At 40.2% G+C, this 18,341-nt stretch overlaps 1 protein-coding gene across 5 annotated transcripts in view; it reads left to right on the plus strand.

Annotated features, from left to right (window-relative positions):
• The first annotated feature begins 267 nt into the window (after positions 1-267).
• Positions 268-18,341, plus strand: part of QTMAN (queuosine-tRNA mannosyltransferase) — a 170,971-nt gene continuing 152,897 nt past the window's right edge. For 4 of the 5 annotated variants that reach the window (XM_077784897.1, XM_077784899.1, XM_077784901.1 and 1 more), the window contains exons 1-2: positions 268-392; positions 9,749-9,867. The gene's annotated coding sequence lies outside the window, so the exon portion shown is untranslated. Of the gene's footprint in view, positions 393-1,848; positions 2,729-9,748; positions 9,868-18,341 lie in introns of those variants that run through there. The other variant, XM_077784898.1, reaches the window with a different exon arrangement.

Below are 18,341 nucleotides of genomic sequence, written 5' to 3' on the forward strand. Positions count from 1 at the left end.
ACCCAAACTATTTTACGCATCTATGATGATTCTAAGGTAACACCTGCTCAGCTTCTCCCAGGAGCTGCACCACCTGAGAAGGCTTGAGTTGCGGAGAGAACACACACCTCCTACTCACATCTAACCGGCACCCCTTTATTCCTCCCACCCCTCCGCGCTCCCGAAACTCCTGCGGAGGGGCTGCTCGCTCTCCTGGCACGGCTCGTTCCCCGTGCCCCGCTCCGGCAGCCGGGCTCTCCCCGCGGGCAGGGAGGGTCCCCGGGCGGCGGGGCGGAAGGGGGGGCCGGCGCTGAGCTGAGGGAGGGGCCGGGACGCCGCCGCGTCGGTGCCGACGGTCTCCTGGAGGGAGTGAGGAGGAGGAGGAGGAGGAGGAAGAGGAGGAGGAGGAGGAGGTGAGCGCCCTCGGGGTGGGGTGAGAGCGGGGCCGCCCGCGCCAGCCGGGAGGGAGGGAAGGGGTCAGCGGGGCGGGCGCTCGGCAGCAGGGCCGGCGGCCGAGAGGACCGCGGGCGAGCCCCGCCGCGCTGGGCGGGGGGAGCCGGGAGGAACCGAGCGGAGCGGAGCAGCCGGCTCCGCCCGCCGCGGGGAGCCCGGGCCCGCCGTGCCCCGCAGCAGGGGCCGCTGCCGGGGAGCCGCGGGCCGCCTCCCGCCGCTCTGACATGGCTGCCGGCGGGGCCGGGAGCTCGAGCCGCGGCTGCGGCCGCCGCGGCCCTTCCCGGCCCTTCCCGGCCCTCCCGGCCCCTCCCGGCCCCTCCCGGCCCCTCCCGGCCCTTCCCGGCCCTTCCCGGCCCTTCCCGGCCCTTCCCGGCCCTTCCCGACCCTTCCCGACCCCTCCCGGCCCTTCCCGGCCCCTTGCCGGGCCCTGCGGCGGGCGGGCGGCCTGGCCCGGCCCGGGCGGGCCCCACGCGGTCCCGCTGCCCTGGGGAGGATGTTTCCTACACACACACTCTTCTTCCCTTCTATTTCGCCACGCAAGGTGTAGGGGCTGATTTTTGCGAGTCATTAAAGGGAGCGGCAGAATCTGAGCCCCTTTTGGTTCCAAGTAGCAAAATTAAAATGTTGATGCGTATGAGCAGTTCTGCTGGTGTAGCTGTCCTTAGTTTTGGCGTTCCATCAAGCTTTTTAGAAGGAAAGGAAAAACATTAAGGACACTGCTTGTGCAAAACATGTGGATTTTAGGAAATCGGCTTTATTATTATAAGCTAAGTATGCCCTGGAACAGAGCACTTTGCAGCAGAGGAGCTGCTTAAATATACTTTGTAAACACATCCCAACTTCAGGGAAGTGTGTCTGGGATGAATGGGACTTGGCAGGTCTGCACAAATCTTTCAACACATGACTGGAGTAGCAGACTAGAGGAGAGAAACCTTTAAAGGTGCAAAAGCATGTACTTTGTTTTTTTAAGGACTGTGGGAAATAGTTTGAAGCTTAATTTATGGTTCAAAGTTGAGCCCAATAGGTAAAAGCAAACAGCAGATTTTAGTGTGGGTTATAACAATGGCTTGGCATAATTCAATAGAACTATTTTATTGGATTCTATTAACTTGGTTAACCTTAAATCTTAACCACGACAGGGTTTTTATGTAAAGAGCCTCTATATGAAGTACAATATTGAATTTTAATTGAGGCCTTTAATTTTCAAGGCTTCACGTCATGTGTATTCTTGCCTTTTTTTTCCCCTTTCTTGAAAGTCCGGGTGTACTAAAGTCAGTTTAAATGCTGTGAGTCCAGGTTGCGCAAATCACATAAGAGGAGATAGGATTTTAAATTGATCCTGTTTTTGAGTTTATGTATATATAAAAAAGTGAAGGTTATTCTTAATGTAGTATAAAGACCTTGGTGTTTGCAAGTGTAGTAATACACGAGTATGTTTTGTAATTGACTTGTTTACAACCTTGTGGTCAATTTCCCCCTTTAATGAATGATAGAGACGGTTTAACCTTGCAAGAAAATTCTGCTCAGCTCAGGGTATTGGTACTTTACAAACAGAGCACCACATTCCTCCCTCAGCTGGTGAAATGCAGTTTGATTTCTGGTACACCTGAATTTGAGTCTCCTGGATGTTCCATGAGCTTAAACACCTGTTAATTAACCCTTGTGGATCCCTTGCATCAGATCAATACCAAGTGCAACAGGCGCTGTTGCGAAAGTGGTGCTTGTGGCTTGTGAAGTGCCTGTGTTACAGCTGAAACCTGTCGCTTTTGCTGCTAAGTCACTCAGACTCCAGTGTAAAAATTATACAACTTCCTTAATGTTGTTTTAAAACCAGAGATATAGACATATTTTAAAGACCTAGCTGGCTGGAGGCCCATTTTAGAGTGGCCGGTAAAAGCAATAAACTATCCTCAAACATTTCTGCTCAATAAAATTTGAGAATATGAAAACAAAAAGATCCTGGTTTAGCTTTTTATAAATGTTTTCTGCACTCTGTGACTGCAAAGTGCTTTGAGCCCATAGCTCAGAGCCACATGCCTAGAGCATTTTAGGCCTCTGTCCCAATTTAGTGCACTGAGTTTGTTACTTTCTGTTTTGATCAAAGCAGCAAAGTTTTGCGGTCTCTGACCAATGTCCTGCACTGATGGAAGTGTCTAAGCAGATGATTTTACCATTAAAACAGCACATGTTTAATGTACTTTCCTTCACTCAGGGCTCCTGGAATCAGCCCCTTGTGCAAAACCTGAATGATTGTTGGAAGCTGTGATAACACCAAGCACTTCCTGACATAGAGAGGGCAAGTAGTTCTGGCACCATTTGCTGTATTTCAGTTCTTACTGTCTGTAAGCTGGAATATAACTACAGAAAAGAAATGAAATATCTATGCATCTTGTTGTTTGGCTTTACAAGATCAGATTATGTTTATCCAAAACAATCCCATATAGTCCAGCTTGGAAGAGCCATGGGGGTAAGGCATTTCTCCTGCAGCTGTTGAGCAAATCCTTAATGTGGATACTATCTTGGATTAGCTATTCCAATTATCTTGTCCATAGACTTGAGATGTCACCTGGTTAAATAAAAGTGGTAACTGCTGTTTCTATAAAAGTTGGGTTCACAAATGTAACACATACAGTCCTGTTTGAAGATAACTGAGTTCTGTTGTAGGGAAATAAAGTGAAAATTTCTAGTGGAATGAGAGTTATTCTTCATTATAGTAGTGGTAAGTACTTGGTTATAGTAGTGGCAAGTGTTTAGGGCTAGGCTGGATAGGGCTTGGAGCAACCTGGTCTTGTAGAAGATGTCCCTGCCCATGGCAAGGAGTTGGAATGAAATGATCTTTAAGTTTCCTTCCAACCTGAACTGTTTAATGATTCTATTTTATGATACTGGTATAAAGAGCATCATCTTAATGTTGATTGTGCCACTGCTTGAGACATGAGCTGTTGAGCAGAGGGAGTAGTAACAAAACCAAAGCAAATGGCTTGCTGAGTTCAATAGAGCGAGTCTCTCATTGCTTGGAATTACTTGTGTAACATACTATTATTTTTAATTTAAAAAAATTGCAAAAGTGAAGAGCAAACTCCAAATACAAACTCAAGGCAACATGTTAGGATCTCATGCAGCAGGAATTTCAGAAAAGAGAAAAAGCTGGCTACCATTTTTTTCCCCCCATTTGTATGTGAGTAATGTTCTCTACCAAGTTTGTAAAGCAGGAAAATCACTCTAATCTTTGGTGGCAGGATTGTTAACAAGGGGCTGTGGAGAGCAAGCCTTGGGCTGCCCCCAGCCATCCATAAGTGGAGCAGTTATCGGTGGGGAATCAGGGCCTGAGTGCTGCAAGGACACAGAACCCGGTGTGAATTTCACTTCTTGGTGGATTTATATCAAGGATGTCTTAAAGGTACACCTTAGCTGGCCATATTGCTGCATGTCAGATGTGAAAGTAAAAATAAATGTGTGAAGCGCCAGGCAGGGTAGGAAATGTAAATCTAAGAACCATTTCTTCAGTCCATTATCCTAAATCCTGTATCCCATCTATAGGAATTCATGGAAGCATATATATGTTTTATTTTTGATCGGCAGTATTTCCTGTAGGCAAGAAATCAAAGATCTTTTCAAGTTATAAATGACAATAAGTAGGGAAGCCAGTATTTCAGATTGCTGGTATTTTGGGTATGAGTAGCTCTTTGATGTCCAAATGAGAACTGGAGGAATGTCTAAAATTAACAGTGGAGTATGTAACACTAATGATGAAATGTAGAAGTTAGAGGAAAATGTGCAAGGCCAGGCACTAAGAGTGGTTTGTATTTTTTCCCCTGAATAATTATTTCTTAAGGTCAAAGCAAAGAGTACAAACAGTTATGATACATAAATCCCTAAGTAAGTAGATCTTGGATAAGCAACTTTGATTTAAATATTTGTGTGTGTATAGGTTTGCATATAATCAAATATTCAGAATGTATTACATATGTAATTTGCTGTAGTTGTGCTGAATTGTTGTAAAAAAAATGTTAGGGGGGCCCAAAAAAGGGGAATTTAATGAGTTTTGCATCTGAAAACATCTATATGTATTGTGGCTCTACAACAGTGTGGCTTCACATGCTGTTTTCCAGTTTTGTTCCAAGATTATTTTTGGGCATTCAGTGCCTGTTTGTGCAGCAGGCTGTCTGTGTTACTGATGCTCAGTGGTACAAGTATGAAATTGCCCTAAATACCATGGGAATGTTGTCTTCTTGGAGATGCAACAGTGGTTCCTGAGAAGGTCACTTTGGCCATGCCTCTGGCAACTGAAAATGTGTGGTGGTCATGGTCCTGATGGATAAAACACCATCCAGGGTGCAAGATTTCTTTCACAGTCGTTTTTAGAAGCTGTCATTGAGATAAAAACACACCCTTTGAGTTCACACCTAAGTAATTGGATGCAGATTTAATATGATGCAGTGTTTTATTCCTTTTTGGGATGGGATCCATGTCCCATAGTGGACATGACTCACCCTGGCAGCATTCAGCAGTCAAGTGTGTTGGAATGAAGACTGGAGATTTCGCTGTTGCCATGCCTTATTTTCCTCAAGAACTGAGGATCTTGGTTAATCCTCCTAAAGCTTAATAAAATACACATATTAGAAACAGACCTGTTGTAAAGTCATTGTAGGGAAGAGCTTCCAGAATATCACAAACCATTGTGTGTACATGCAAAAGGAAATGGTTGGGAAAGCTTAAAACTTGGAATGGATGATGAGCCAGAGCAGTGGTGGTGTGGCTTTGCTCCATTTCTAGACCACCTCTTAGAAAAATATCTCACTTTTTCCTGTTCTTTCCAATCAGTTTTGGGGTAGGAACAAAAGCTAACCTCAGAGTTGTGTGTTAATAAATTTACTGGGGAGTATGTGCCTCTATAAATTTTGATTCTGTTTCATTGGTGTTTATTTACCAGGTGACACCTTTGTAAATAAAATAGAAATAATGTCCCTGTTGCATTATGAAAATAAAGTGTTTTTATTAGTATCTTGCCTAGTATATATAATTAAGTGATTTCTCAGAAGCACGATAATTAGCATCATTTTAAAACAAAAATCTTAATTGAAGTACAGCTCCTCATTTAATCTGAATTGTATTTCCTATGTATCTTTCTGCTTTAATATTTACCTTAAATATGAATGTGTCCAAAATAAAAAATTCAACAAGTAGTTGAACATACTACATCTTTTATATTCTGGTTATTTTAAAAGGTTTACACAAGCAATATTCAGTGAGATGACTTTGCTAAATAACAAATCTATCAAGATTCTGTGAAATTCTGTTTTAAGATTTCCCAGTTGAAAGTTTTCCCTGGCTGATTGCAGTTTAATACAGCAAATTTCTGAGTGCAACTTCTTGTTTGGTCTGAGTTAAAGTTTTCCAAATAAACAATAACATCAGCTTGTTGACTTTGCGGAATAATTTCTTGTCCTGATCTTGCTTTAAGAAAACTTTAATGAGAAATATGCTCTTGTTGTTAAGTCAGTTTTCTTCTTGTGATTTGAATGTAAAGGCAAGATTTATGGAAATGACTGCAGGGTGGTGCTGGCCTAATTAGTCATTATTTCAGGCAAGGCATAAAAAATTGGTTGCTCTTGTGCCTAAAACTAATAGTGTATTTTGTATTTAATCTACAGGTCTTTTGTAAAACAAATGGATGTGCTAAAAACTGCAAAATACACACATTTAAAGTTTGTATGCTATTATTTTGCATGCTGTTTTGGCATGTGACTTAAATTTTTCATTGACAGTTAAATTTACTATTATGCATATATGAAATGTATATATCCTTTAAAAACCAGGAATAATAGCAGCTGAGCTGGAATTTGCAGTAGAAACTTTGGAATTGAGTATGGCTTTTCTACTACTGTCTATTCAAAGATTAAATACAAAGCACTGCAGTGCTTTATAAGAGTACTGATACCTATTGCAGGGTTTTTTTGGTTTTGTTTTGTTTTTTTTTTTTTTTTTTTTTTTTTTTTTGCAAGGAGTTTTAGGATTATCCGTGTGATATGTTCAGCATTGGGCTGAGGGATGTCTTTCAGGGCTTTCTTTTTATGGGCCTGGTTGAGCTGAATTCCCAGTAATGGGTATTTCACCCAGAAGCAACCCAGGTGACTCAGGAATTCTAGCACCTTCAGCATGTGGAATGTCTGTCCTAATCAGGCTTAATAGAGGGGGGGCATTAGCCCAGTAATGATTGAAATCTGCCTTCTAAAGGAAAATATTCAGCAGGGCATGTGACACGAATGCTCCTCTGTGCCTTTGCCCTCTCCTTGTCCAGCCACAGCTCTTGGGCATCCTCAGTGGCAATGGGATGTCGCTGAAGCACGAGGCTGCTCTGTACACTCCTCTCCATGAATCCATTTTGTGATTAAACTTTTAAAAGTCACAGCCTCCAACATGCCACTGTAGTTTCATGGTAGTTCTGACATTATTTTACTATTCACGCTGTGAATTTCATTCTATAGTAAAATGAATATTATATTGGCCTTTTAAGTTGGTTGTCAGTGGAGAATAAGGAAGCTACACTTAGAGCATCTGTATGCAATCTTGGCTACAAGTAGGACCCTCTGGAAAGCTGTTACTGTTGGGGCAGAACTAATCATTCCATGTGAAATTATATAAGGAGAATTAGCTCTGACTCTACCTCATTTCCTTTCATACTGCTGTGAAAATAAGCTTAGGTATGTCAAGCCTTCCCTCTTCATTTCTCTAAGTACTTTGTTAAATACTTCTTTTTATTAAGACTTATTTATTGGAGGTGCTAGAAAAGAAAATCTAAGTGTCTGTATTTCTAGGTACTAATGGGATGTGCATCCTTGCCCAGTTTGGCAGTTGTGATTTCCTTCCCAGGACTGGATTCCTGGGATCAGTTGCCATTGCCTTCTCTGTACTTTGACTTTATTTCCCTGGTGGATCATTCAGAGTACTCCACACTTAAGGTAGTCTGCTTCATGTGAGAGAAAATTGTCAATCACAGCCTGCCTGGACTATTTAGAAAAGAAAGCTATCAAAAGCCTGCTCAGAGCTCTAAGGAGCAGTCAGGTCACCTGCTGAGTCGCCTGGCAGGAGCCTAAACTTGTGCAGCCTTTAAGTTTAGGAAAGAAAACGGGAATCTGGGGAGGTCACTGCTCTGTGCTGAGGCCCTGTACTGGATGTGTGAGTGTGTAGTTCAGTGTCAGGCCAGAGAGTGATGTACGGGCCATTCCTGGCGTGTTCTTCTTACCAGGTCTTAAAAACAATCAGTGGAGATTTGTGTAACCCTTCCATAACCTAATCTCTTGTTTAACTATCCCTAGAGGTAGCATATTTCCTCTGATACTATTCTAATTTTTTCCCTAACCTGTTAAGCATTTTTTTTTCTGCAGTGGATATTACAGTAGTAGGGCATGATTCTTGTAGCTGCTGTTAACCTTGTCTCATCTTTCTTCACCTTTTTATTTTTGTACTCACTGTTTAACTTTCCCAGATTGCTTAGGTTTTCGTTTTAGCTGGTTTCATACATCTGTATTGAAACCTGAGTGTAATGTACAACCTTAAGATCAGTGATGAACAGAATAAATCTTACCTTCTTTTTCATATGATGCTGCTATCATTATTATAAATTGGAAATATTTTTCAGTTTTGGCATTCAGTTCAGTATTAAAACACCAGTTTCAGTTTTGTTGTTAATCCCTTAGTCCCACTTTTCTCAATTCTGTTTCCCAGAATGCTTGCAGCATTTCCCAGGTAACTACCAAATTTTGCAACTATATTGTTCATCATCTATGTAATAAAGAAAAACATTAAATAATCCTGCACTGAAAATGCCAAGAGGAAGCTTATTATATTCAGAGTCCTGCAACCTGTACTTTGTTGCAGGACCCAGCCTTTGGTGTTGGAGTCACAGAAGAGTTGTGTTGTGCTTTGATTTCCTCGTTGTCTTTGGAGCCATTGCTGGTCTTGGTTTTTTCTGTGTCTGTCTTGCATTGAGCAACCTGAAATGGGACAAATCAAATCTGACATCTTGTAGCTATAGATGTTTAGGGGGAGGATTTTTAATGAGTTGAAAAAAGCTTGGAGAATGTTTACATGGATATGCACCCATGGGTGACTCAGTTTCTGAGTGGTGTGTAAAATCTTTAATTATACTTCAATGTCTGACCCACAAATGGTCATTCTTCATGGCTGCTAGATCAACACTTAAAAAAAAAAAACCAGCTTTGATCAATCAGATCTCAAGATTTGAAGTGCTATTTTGTGAAAAATGTAGACAAGAAATGCTGTGCTTCAAAACCTTTTCTTTCTTGCTGCTGGCTTGGAGTATAATCTGCAGATGTTTTTCTTTTATTTTGGTGTTTAACTACACCTGATGTGATCAGAAACACTTTTTTTATCCTTTGCCCTGTCATTTCCAACACCAAAGCAACTAAGAGATGCTGACAGAGTTGGGAAGACACAAGGACTCTGGCTTAGAGTTAAGGCAGATGTGATTGCAACATCTGTGCCTAGGAAAGCTGCAGTCTGATCTGCCTTCTGTCTTCAGGATTTCTGGGATTCCAGGAGCAGAAGTGGTGCAGATAAGACATGTCCTCTGAGGCTTTGAAAGGCTTCTGCTCAGATTGTAAAGCTCTTCCTTATTAGGCCCACAGGAAACGCATCTCCTCTAGCACAGCCAAATTGGAATCATTGTTAAATACTTCTCCTTGGGCTCTCCAGTGGTAACTCTGCTCCGTGGTGGGGTTATTTGGGATGAAGAGCCTCTGTGGCTGCCTCTGCGTATTGACTAGCTGAGCACATTACTGGCATGTAGCTGTGTGTGGTAATTTCTGACTTGGTAGCTGTGATGCGATCCAAAGAGCAGTTTATAGAGGGTTTTCCACCTTTTTCCTTAAATTGGACTCTGTAGGCCTAAAGTTTGGGATTTCTAACTTGAAATCTCCATTAGAACACAATCTAGTAACTAGGAAGAAAAACCCCAAAGCCTTGGCATCAGACAAATGAAGATTCATTTTCTTTAATGACTTTCCCCTTTGCCAGCTGTGTTCTTGGAAAATGGGTCTTTACATTTGGTTTGTTTTCAGTGCAACAACTGTGTTGGTTTCTGGGTGGCATAAAATTGTGCATATTCCTGTCTGGGTTGTGAAGGAAGCCCTGCCCTTTCCCCCATCTCTGAGCAGCAGTCATGGGGCTACTTCCCGACCTTGGGACTGTTCTTATACTGGGGCTCCCCACCACTGTGCTTCTCCTCTGTTGTTGTGTCCTGCTCTGAAGGCTGTGCCAGGTGAGATGTGCTTGCTGTTCTTTTTCCTTTCAGCTGAAGCTCCTCTGGCCTGATGTGCAGCTGGTGGGAAGAGAGAAGCTGGAGGCCTTCCCCTGTCTCATCTGTACCTTTGGAAGGACTTCACTGAATGCAGTGCACAGTGGAAAAAGCAGGTATGATCCGTTCAACAGCAAACACTTCAGAAAAGCAAAGATTCACTGCCCTAAGTTCACCAATCTGTCCTGCAAGAGAAACAGTGAATAAGATATTAAAAAAGTAACTAGATGCAAAATTAAGACAATGTCCACATAACCAAAGTGGGTGGTTTGCATGATTTCTTTCATGCATATTTTATGTTTTTGTTATTGTGACGAATGCAGTTTTCTGTCAGTGATATTTAAAATTTGATTACCTGAATATTGATAATGTTCGGTGCTTAGAAATATTTGAAGACTTTTGTACTTCACTCACTTGTCCATGGAGTAATTTTGGGAGTTGAACAGTATATTTCACTGCAGACAATCCTAAAATACGTTCTTAATAGTCTGGATGTATTAATATTCATTTTTAGAGTTTACATTGTGAAATGTTAGTTATTAAATTCTGTTCAAGATGTAAACTCTATTGTTTTGTAGCATTAATTATGCAAGTTTGAAATTCTGTTTCATTTTAAGGTAGGGCTTTTTATTTGTACATAGCTGTTGAAATAAATTACCAGTATGAGAAAACATTCTCTTAATAAACGAGGGATGCCTGGAGTTGGCTCTGCTAACTGAGACAATTTAATTCATCCATCATCAGGGATGATGTTTCTTAGCAACACAAAGTATTTTCACCCGGGGCGCTTTCACAAACTTTCACATTTTTCTTCAAATACAGCCTTGGTAGTGTTTTATATGACCTGAAGTTCGTCCATCTGTCCTGAAGCTCCCAATACTTTGCCATTCTCTCCAGTGATCAAATGATCCGATATATGTGAGGTTTTTTCAGCTTAATAATACACAAGTTGACTAGAGAATCATTTTGTGTGTCAGATTTTCCAAAGGGTTCTGGGAAATTATTTGTTGCTGTGTATAGCAAAGCTAAAAGTTATTGAAAATGTGTTACAGTTTCATAATAAAACAGATCTGAAAATTATTGGCTGGAGAGCCAGCTAAATGCTTGCTGATAGCCATAGCCTCAAGGGGGATACTTGGATCATTTGTAATAAAAGGATATCTTTGATATCTTTTAGTGAATTGACTAGTATTCTGTTTAGATCATTATTTATGAAAAAAAAAAAAACTGGCTTGGTTCATAATGTTATATTATCAAATTGTTTGGGTGTAAGAATTGCCTTAATGCATTGCCAGAATTTTCCATGTTTATTCTTTTTGTGTGCTGCATGAAATCAGAAGAAGCTGTTGATCTGTTAAGACTACCTTTACTTCTTGCTTTCCATTTTTACAACATGTGTGGGAATGATTTGATCAGTGTAATTACCACCTGGGGAGACTTGGCTTGCTCAAGAAACCCCTTCAGGTATGTAACAGGTGTTGTTCAGTATGGAGAGCACACATCTTCCAAGTGCAATGTGTTATTTTGCTTTGAGAAATAATATATCTTGGTTTTTTGGTAAGCTGCTCAGCAAACTTCTCTTATGTGAAGAACTGACTAAGTCTTTGCTTCTGTCTTGCTTTGAGAGGAAAAGTTTTAGTGATTCTTCTTTGTCAGCAGTGCATAGTGACAAGTGTTTGTTAAATGTTGTGATGAGGTAATTATTATTCAGCTTCTTTCACAAAGAAGGTGTACAGAAAGCCTTTTAAATTTTGGGAAAAGAAGTTACAGAAACACGGATTTGATTCTTTCTCATAGGTAGAAAAATGCTGTGTTGTAGCTCGTGTCAGCTTTAATTGCTGAGATTTTAAGTAGGCACACAAAGTCTTTGTACACATGTGCAAAAAAATTAATGGGACATTTAATTATATGTCCAAGGACATCTTGTTTGAGGTGATCTTATTGCAGTGTAGGTGTTTCATGCCCTGGTGTTACTGTCTAGAATCTTGCAAGATCTCCAGGTGCTCCCTAAGTCCCTTGAAGGATCACCTAAGTTGGAAGCTGTGTTATCCCACAGAAAACTGTATCTGATAACAAAAGGGGAGAAAAATCTTTTGCTAGCAAGCCTTTAAGTCTCAAGTCTTTGAAAACTACAGCAGTCACTTGTCTCTGATGCTGCCTTACCTGTAAGTTGGAACTGTGGCACCTTGCAGAAAGGTTAGGATTCTATTTGCTCCTGCAAGGCTTTGCTGCATGTTGGACAGGCTATCTACTTTTCTACCTCTGCTTTAGCATCCTGGGGTTGTTTGGGAAGCTCCAGAATCAGCTGTATAGTCTCTCCTTGCCCTTTGAGGTTCTGTTAAAAAAATTCCTGGTAGTTGTGGTGGCTCCTGGAGGCACCTGAAGAGGCTGGTGCCAGGGATTTTTCCTGCAGGCTGGTGTTTGCCCTGCAATAAATAATGTAGGTGTGTTGTAGACCTGTATTTGCGTCTTGGTGCAGTCAGTAAAGACTGATGTGAGGGCCGGTAACTCATCTTTCAGAAAGTCAAATTTAGAAGATTAGGTACTGAAATTGCTCCATAATCGAGAGTTCATTTTTCTAACTGTAAACCCAGTGTCTCAATTTACAAAACTAACAAGGGCTGCCACAGGCAGGTAAGCACCACCTGTTCTGTATGAATCCAAGCCTCCCAAATACTCTCCAGAAATTAAGAACAGTTTTATTTTGAATAAAGCTTTGGTTGGGGTAAAGTAATAAGGATTTCCATGGGATTCACAAGCAAAGTACAGCTCTCTGCTGTGAAATACTGGAAGCAGTGCTGGTAATGTGTCAGTTTAGGGTGGAGGAGAAGGGGCTTCCATTAATTTTAAGTTCCTTTTCCTTGGGAACATTTTTTATGTGGCAGAATGGTTACTCAGGATAGGTAAATGATAGCAAAATGTCACTTGAGTGCTATGCTAGAGGCAAATGAATTACTAAATGTTCCTTTTAAACCATAGCCTCTCTTGCTTTCCTGAAGCAGACACTGGGGTCTTTCTCTTATCCCTGTTCTTTCTGAGCTATGGATTTTCTGTGTATTCTATGCAGTTTCCTATAGTTAGCTGTAATGACATGAAGAATTGATAAAAATTGCCTTTATGAAGGTAGTGAAAGGTCTAGAGTCAGTCTGATAAATAGAGAGGGATAACTTGCAATGATAAACGCACACTAGTGTCAAAACTGTTGTAAATTTTCAAAAACTACTTTTCATCCTCATCCAACCATGACTCAAATAAAGAACATTCCCTTTATGGCCTGCAGCACAATACAAGTTGTACTTTGTTAGCTTTCAGTTAAAGCGATGAACATATTACTTGAATTTTAGGAAAGAGGTTTTGAAAACATACTATATTTAGGGTTTAGTCTTGAAGTTATAAGAATAACTAGTGGTTCTTGCTGTTGTTGCATCTTTCAGTGTTCATGTGCAAAGAGTGACTTGATCAGAGTTGTCACTGGGAACATTTAGATTTTCATGCAAAGTATTTTTGGGCAGCTTTTATTTGGAAGAATATGGGATGGAATATAAAAGAATGAGCCTAAGAAATTATCATTTATGTGAAAAGGTCACCAATTATAATTGTTTGGGTACTGTTTCTGCAGTTAGTCTCTGAAAAAAAAGGGTGAGTGCAAACCAGGCTAAAGCACTTCTCAAAGTGGGTGTTTGACCTTGGAATTCTTATCATTTAATGTAGTGTCTTTTCAGATACTTGAGAATTCTATCATTTTATTCTAATTGGAATTTGGACACTTTCAGGAATGAGCAGTCTGTTGTTCTATTACGTGTTGTGTTTGCATCTAACTCGCATGATAGGAGAGTTTGCATGAAAGCAGATGTGGTTTCATTCAGCCTTTCTACTCAACACAAAACTATTGTGTTGTTAATAAAAATCATAATTAATTAGTGAGCTTTATTTGCAGACAAGGAGTATTATATAAAAGGATTGGGGCATTTTTAGAATCATAGAATGGTTTGGAAGGGACCTTAAAGGCCACATATATAAAGTATAGAACCTCCTGAAATGGAGGTTCAAATCAAACAATCAAATCCCAGTTGTATAAACAAAAAGGAGCATCACAATAGTTGTATATCCAGTGTTAATGATCTGTATTTCATATGAAAGACTGACCCTTTTGGGACCCTTTCTTCAGAAGTAAAGAACAGTCTAATCTGTTTCTTCTCCCGTTGGAAGGGCAGTTGGAAATTTGGTTGATCTTATTTTTTTTCCGCATAACTATCACATGGGATGAGAGGGCCAATTGCTGAGATTGCAGAGGACTGTGCAGCCCCAGGCATCTTCCACCATGTGTAAAGACTGATTCTGGTTCATGCAAACAAATAAAAATGAACTGCCTAAGTTCAGCCTTAACACTGACTCAGATCAGGAAAAATATGATCCTTCCCAGTGACTTAAAATGGATGGATGCATGAGGCTGATATGTGATGGTTTGTATAAATCAAGGCAAATGGGCATTAGATTACACATTCATCATTGTAACCTGGTAAGCATTGGCCAGTGTTGTATTTAACTGTAAATAAAATATTAGAAAATTATAGTTTGAATTTGTTTTACTTGAATATGGTGGCTTAAAGCCCTGCAACTTGGATTTTGAGGGAGAGAGAGAAATGGCCAAGAGCCTGCACATTTTGCATGTGGGTTTTTTTATATTTGGTGGTCTCATTACTCAGGTATATAGCAAGCATTTTACTGCAATAATAATCTCTTCAAAATGCTATTTTTTAGGCCAGCATAAACCTATTTAAAATATCCTATATTAAACATATAAATGCTTTCCTGTGGCCAAATGAATTTTGTCCACACAACTGTGTAAATTTAACTTAAGCCACTTTTCAGCTTCCAGCCTCCTCATTGTTCTTTAATCTATGGAGTACAAAGAATTAAATGTGTCCAGTCTTATTAAATTTTGATACATTTAATTATGATCGGGGAGATGATTTGTAGTTAGGATTTTGAGATGTGGACCATTATTATTTTTGTAGACCAGCTCTCTTCTCTTTGCCTGTTCACTCCTGAGTGGGTGAAAAGGTCCAGGAGTATATAGAGGAAATGTCTGGACTGTGGTATGATACCAGTGAGCAGTCCTGCATCATTCTGTGCCTGGCTGTGATTCTGCCTGGAATTTTGACCTTAAAGTTGTCCCTGTTGTGAGAGGAGCTGCAGTTGTTTCAGGGTTACAAATGAAGTTTCTTACCTGAGACTGATGTTTGGATACACAGTTAAATATATCTCACTTCCTTTTTATATTCTTTATGCATAATTAGATCTAGGAAGACCTGGTAAGTGTGGAATTAGTGTTTGTTTCCTTTTTTGTTAAATTAGACCTGTCACCAGATTTTTTCCTAGATTCTCATGCACAGCCATTGCTGCTGCTTGTCATCTTCATCTCTCCCTGTTTTTGCATTAGTGTGGGCTCTGTGGCACTTCATTTAACATCAGTAAAGAACTCTATCAGAACTTCTTAATGTTGATTGTCTCTAATAACTTAGAATGTTTTTTTTTTTGCATGTGACTGATTTTTGAGGGGAAAAAAAAAATCCATGTATTTTCATTGTTAGTGGAAATTGCAGATGGGGACCTCAAAGAGGAAGACCGAGGGGCATCCTCTGTAGGTTGTCCACAGTGTATTTGGTCAAGAAAAGAAACAGATTAAGGAATGTGACGTGTGGTTCTTGATGCAGAAAAAAAGCTTCTCTATGCCTAATACATTGGAAAACATTTGTTTAAGAGCAAGTCTCCCCTATGCAAAATTTGCCCCTGTAGTATTATTGAGGTCAGTATCCATGTAGGTTCTCATCTAAACTCAATGTGGTGCCTGAGGTCAGCTTTGGCTTGTAAATGCAACTTTAGGGAATGTTTTGTCTGCTCCTGTTAAAAAGCATCTCTGAAAGTTGTTCAGCAACTTATTTACTCCTGCTCTTCTTGGGCTTGTCTTCAGTTCCTGCTTAAGAAATAGAAGCTGTAAGTGAAACATTGTGTCCTGCTTAGTAAGAAAATAATCCTTACATGTATACATATGCTCATTGACTGCTTTTGGATATTAATTTGAAGGTGAATGCTTTCAGTTCTGAATGTTTAGTAGACATTTCTATGTGAAAAAATGTGAGTTTTGTGAGAATGACTGTTCTAAGTTGATGAGTCCTGCAGTCTGTGATCCAGGTATCAAAATGGTATTTCATAAAAATCAAATAAACTCTGACTTATCAAGTGGGTAAGTTCACATGTCCCTGTGATTCTTGGAACATCCTGGCTTGACTCCTCGCTACCAGTGAGGTGCCTGCACTTCATCATGTGTTGGCATGTTCCCTGAGACTTAGCATTCCTCCTCTGTATTACTTCTTGATAGTTCTTTCATTAATCCTTCAAAAGTGCTGGACTGCTTAATGGAGTGGGAATAAAAATAATGCATTTTCAGAAAGTCTTCCAGTCTTTCTGCATCTCTCTTAAGTGTTAATCAATTAAGTGATTCTGATTCTAGTCACTCCCCAGGTTAGATCTCGGAGATATGGGGATGGATAAACGTACTCTGTAAATTAGGTGTGAAACGGTTGGGGAAATGCACAAGCTGGTGCTCTGCAGAGCCAAGGCAGGTCTGGCTGGGCTTTATTTTAGCTCATGTGTGGGCAGGCTGGCAAGGCTAGTGCTGAGCTGGAGAGAAGTGGATGTCCTGGGAAGAAATTGCTCCAGTAGGAAAAAGCTCAGGTGTTCATCATCTACCTGTTCTTTTCTATCTGTTTATTCCTTGAGTTCTGTCATATGGGCTGTTTCGTTCTGCTCTTCGGGTTTTTTTACACTTCTGAAATTCTTAATAGATAGTTGGGAGTCATAGGCCATCAGGTGCCACAGTTTTGCTTATAAACAAGACTAGAATATTTTAACAAAAAATTATTGCCAATTCTCTTTAAGGGTTCTGCCCAATAAGTAAAGATTAGTTTATGATATTATATAGACAGTGGAAAAAAAGCCTGTATTTCTTAGGTATCATGTTATTTCAAAATTAGATTTGTTATAGGTATATTATGATAGGCAGAATTATTACTCAGAGTGTCTCTTCCCTGGAAGTGAATATCTGCTGAAGATGCCCAGTGTAATCTCTGTTTGAACTGGCCTGGATATAATTAATTGATTATTGATAGATTTATGTGCTGTGTGAACAATGGGAAAAGATCAGAAGTAAAGGTGCAGCTGCCTCCTTTCCTGGTAAAGAATCTTCCAGTCTTGAAAACCAGCCATGGCACATGCCAAGGTTGGAGACCTGAGCCTGCTATAGTCTCAATTTAAGATACTTCCCCAAAATTCTTATGCCCACTCTGAAATAATTTCACTGCATATATTTTACCCCTGGTATTCACATATTCAGCAACCTGCAAGTTCTGCTCAAGCTGTGAGTTTTAGAGGGTGTCTAATGTTCTGTTTAAAGGTGAGGATCCTGTTACATTTTTTCTTTAAATTTTATGAGCATTTTATATAATGATGTTCCTGTCATGCTTTTGGCCATGAATCAGCACAGCATTTCTGTGCAGGCTTTAATTGAAGCGTGGAGTTGTCTTGCTGTGCAAATGTTGAAGTCAGTGAGACTATTAATTAAAATTAAGTATCTGCATAAGTGCTGTTGCTAAAAATAAGTTACTTCATAACAGCTTTGGGCCATATTTGGGAAGGAGGGGGGTTGTTTTTTTCAAACTTTGGGAATAGGTATATATTTCTCTCTGAATTGCATGATGATAAAATGTAGCAGCAATACCAGAGGGCAGAATGTTAATGGGAAAAAGTGCAAGCTTTCTGCCTTGTCAGATGTCACCTAAGATGCTATTTATTGATTTTTAAACAGAATAAAACTGTTACGGCTTTTGTATTGCACAGAGACTGGTGGAAAACTTGAGAAGTTACTGCTGAAGCTGGCACTGTAGTGGAAGCACACAAGTGACAGGAATCAATCAGTTCTTTATCTTCTGAGTGCCTGGTTACAACTCTGTTTTTCTTCCACCAGTTATTTAAAGTTGGAGCTTCTCAGAGCGAGACTCCTTAGGTACTTGTGCTGTGTGCCATTTGTTTTCTAGCTGTGTTTGAAGCCATTAAAAATATTGCCAGGGACTACTGAGCTGTGGCTTTTCCCATATGTATTAGACAATTTACAATACAGATTTACTGTACAATTTACCTTATAAAATGATCTGATTTATTAATTCTCACGGTACCTTGGCAGAATAGCATCTTTTTGTCTCTTCAGTCTGGGTCTTTATCAGACTCACTTTATCATGCCAGCCTGTTACCTTTTTTCTGATTTCTTTCAAAAATAGACTCCTTACAAGCTATAACACTCCTCACCTGCAGCAAACCAATAAATTAATAGTGGAGGGAAGAGATCATTGGAAACATGGTTGAGAGGAATGTGCACCAAGCTGCCTGTGCTGTCAGATTTCTCATTGCACTTTTCTGTCTCTTCCAACACCCATCTTAAGATCTCTGCCCTGCCTTTTTGCAGGTGTATGTGATGTGCATAAAGCAGTGACCACAGAGCTAGGCAGGAAAAGATGAGGGACCCTATTTCACA

Source organism: Lonchura striata, chromosome 8 (assembly GCF_046129695.1).
Source record: "Lonchura striata isolate bLonStr1 chromosome 8, bLonStr1.mat, whole genome shotgun sequence".
NCBI lineage: Eukaryota > Metazoa > Chordata > Aves > Passeriformes > Estrildidae > Lonchura > Lonchura striata.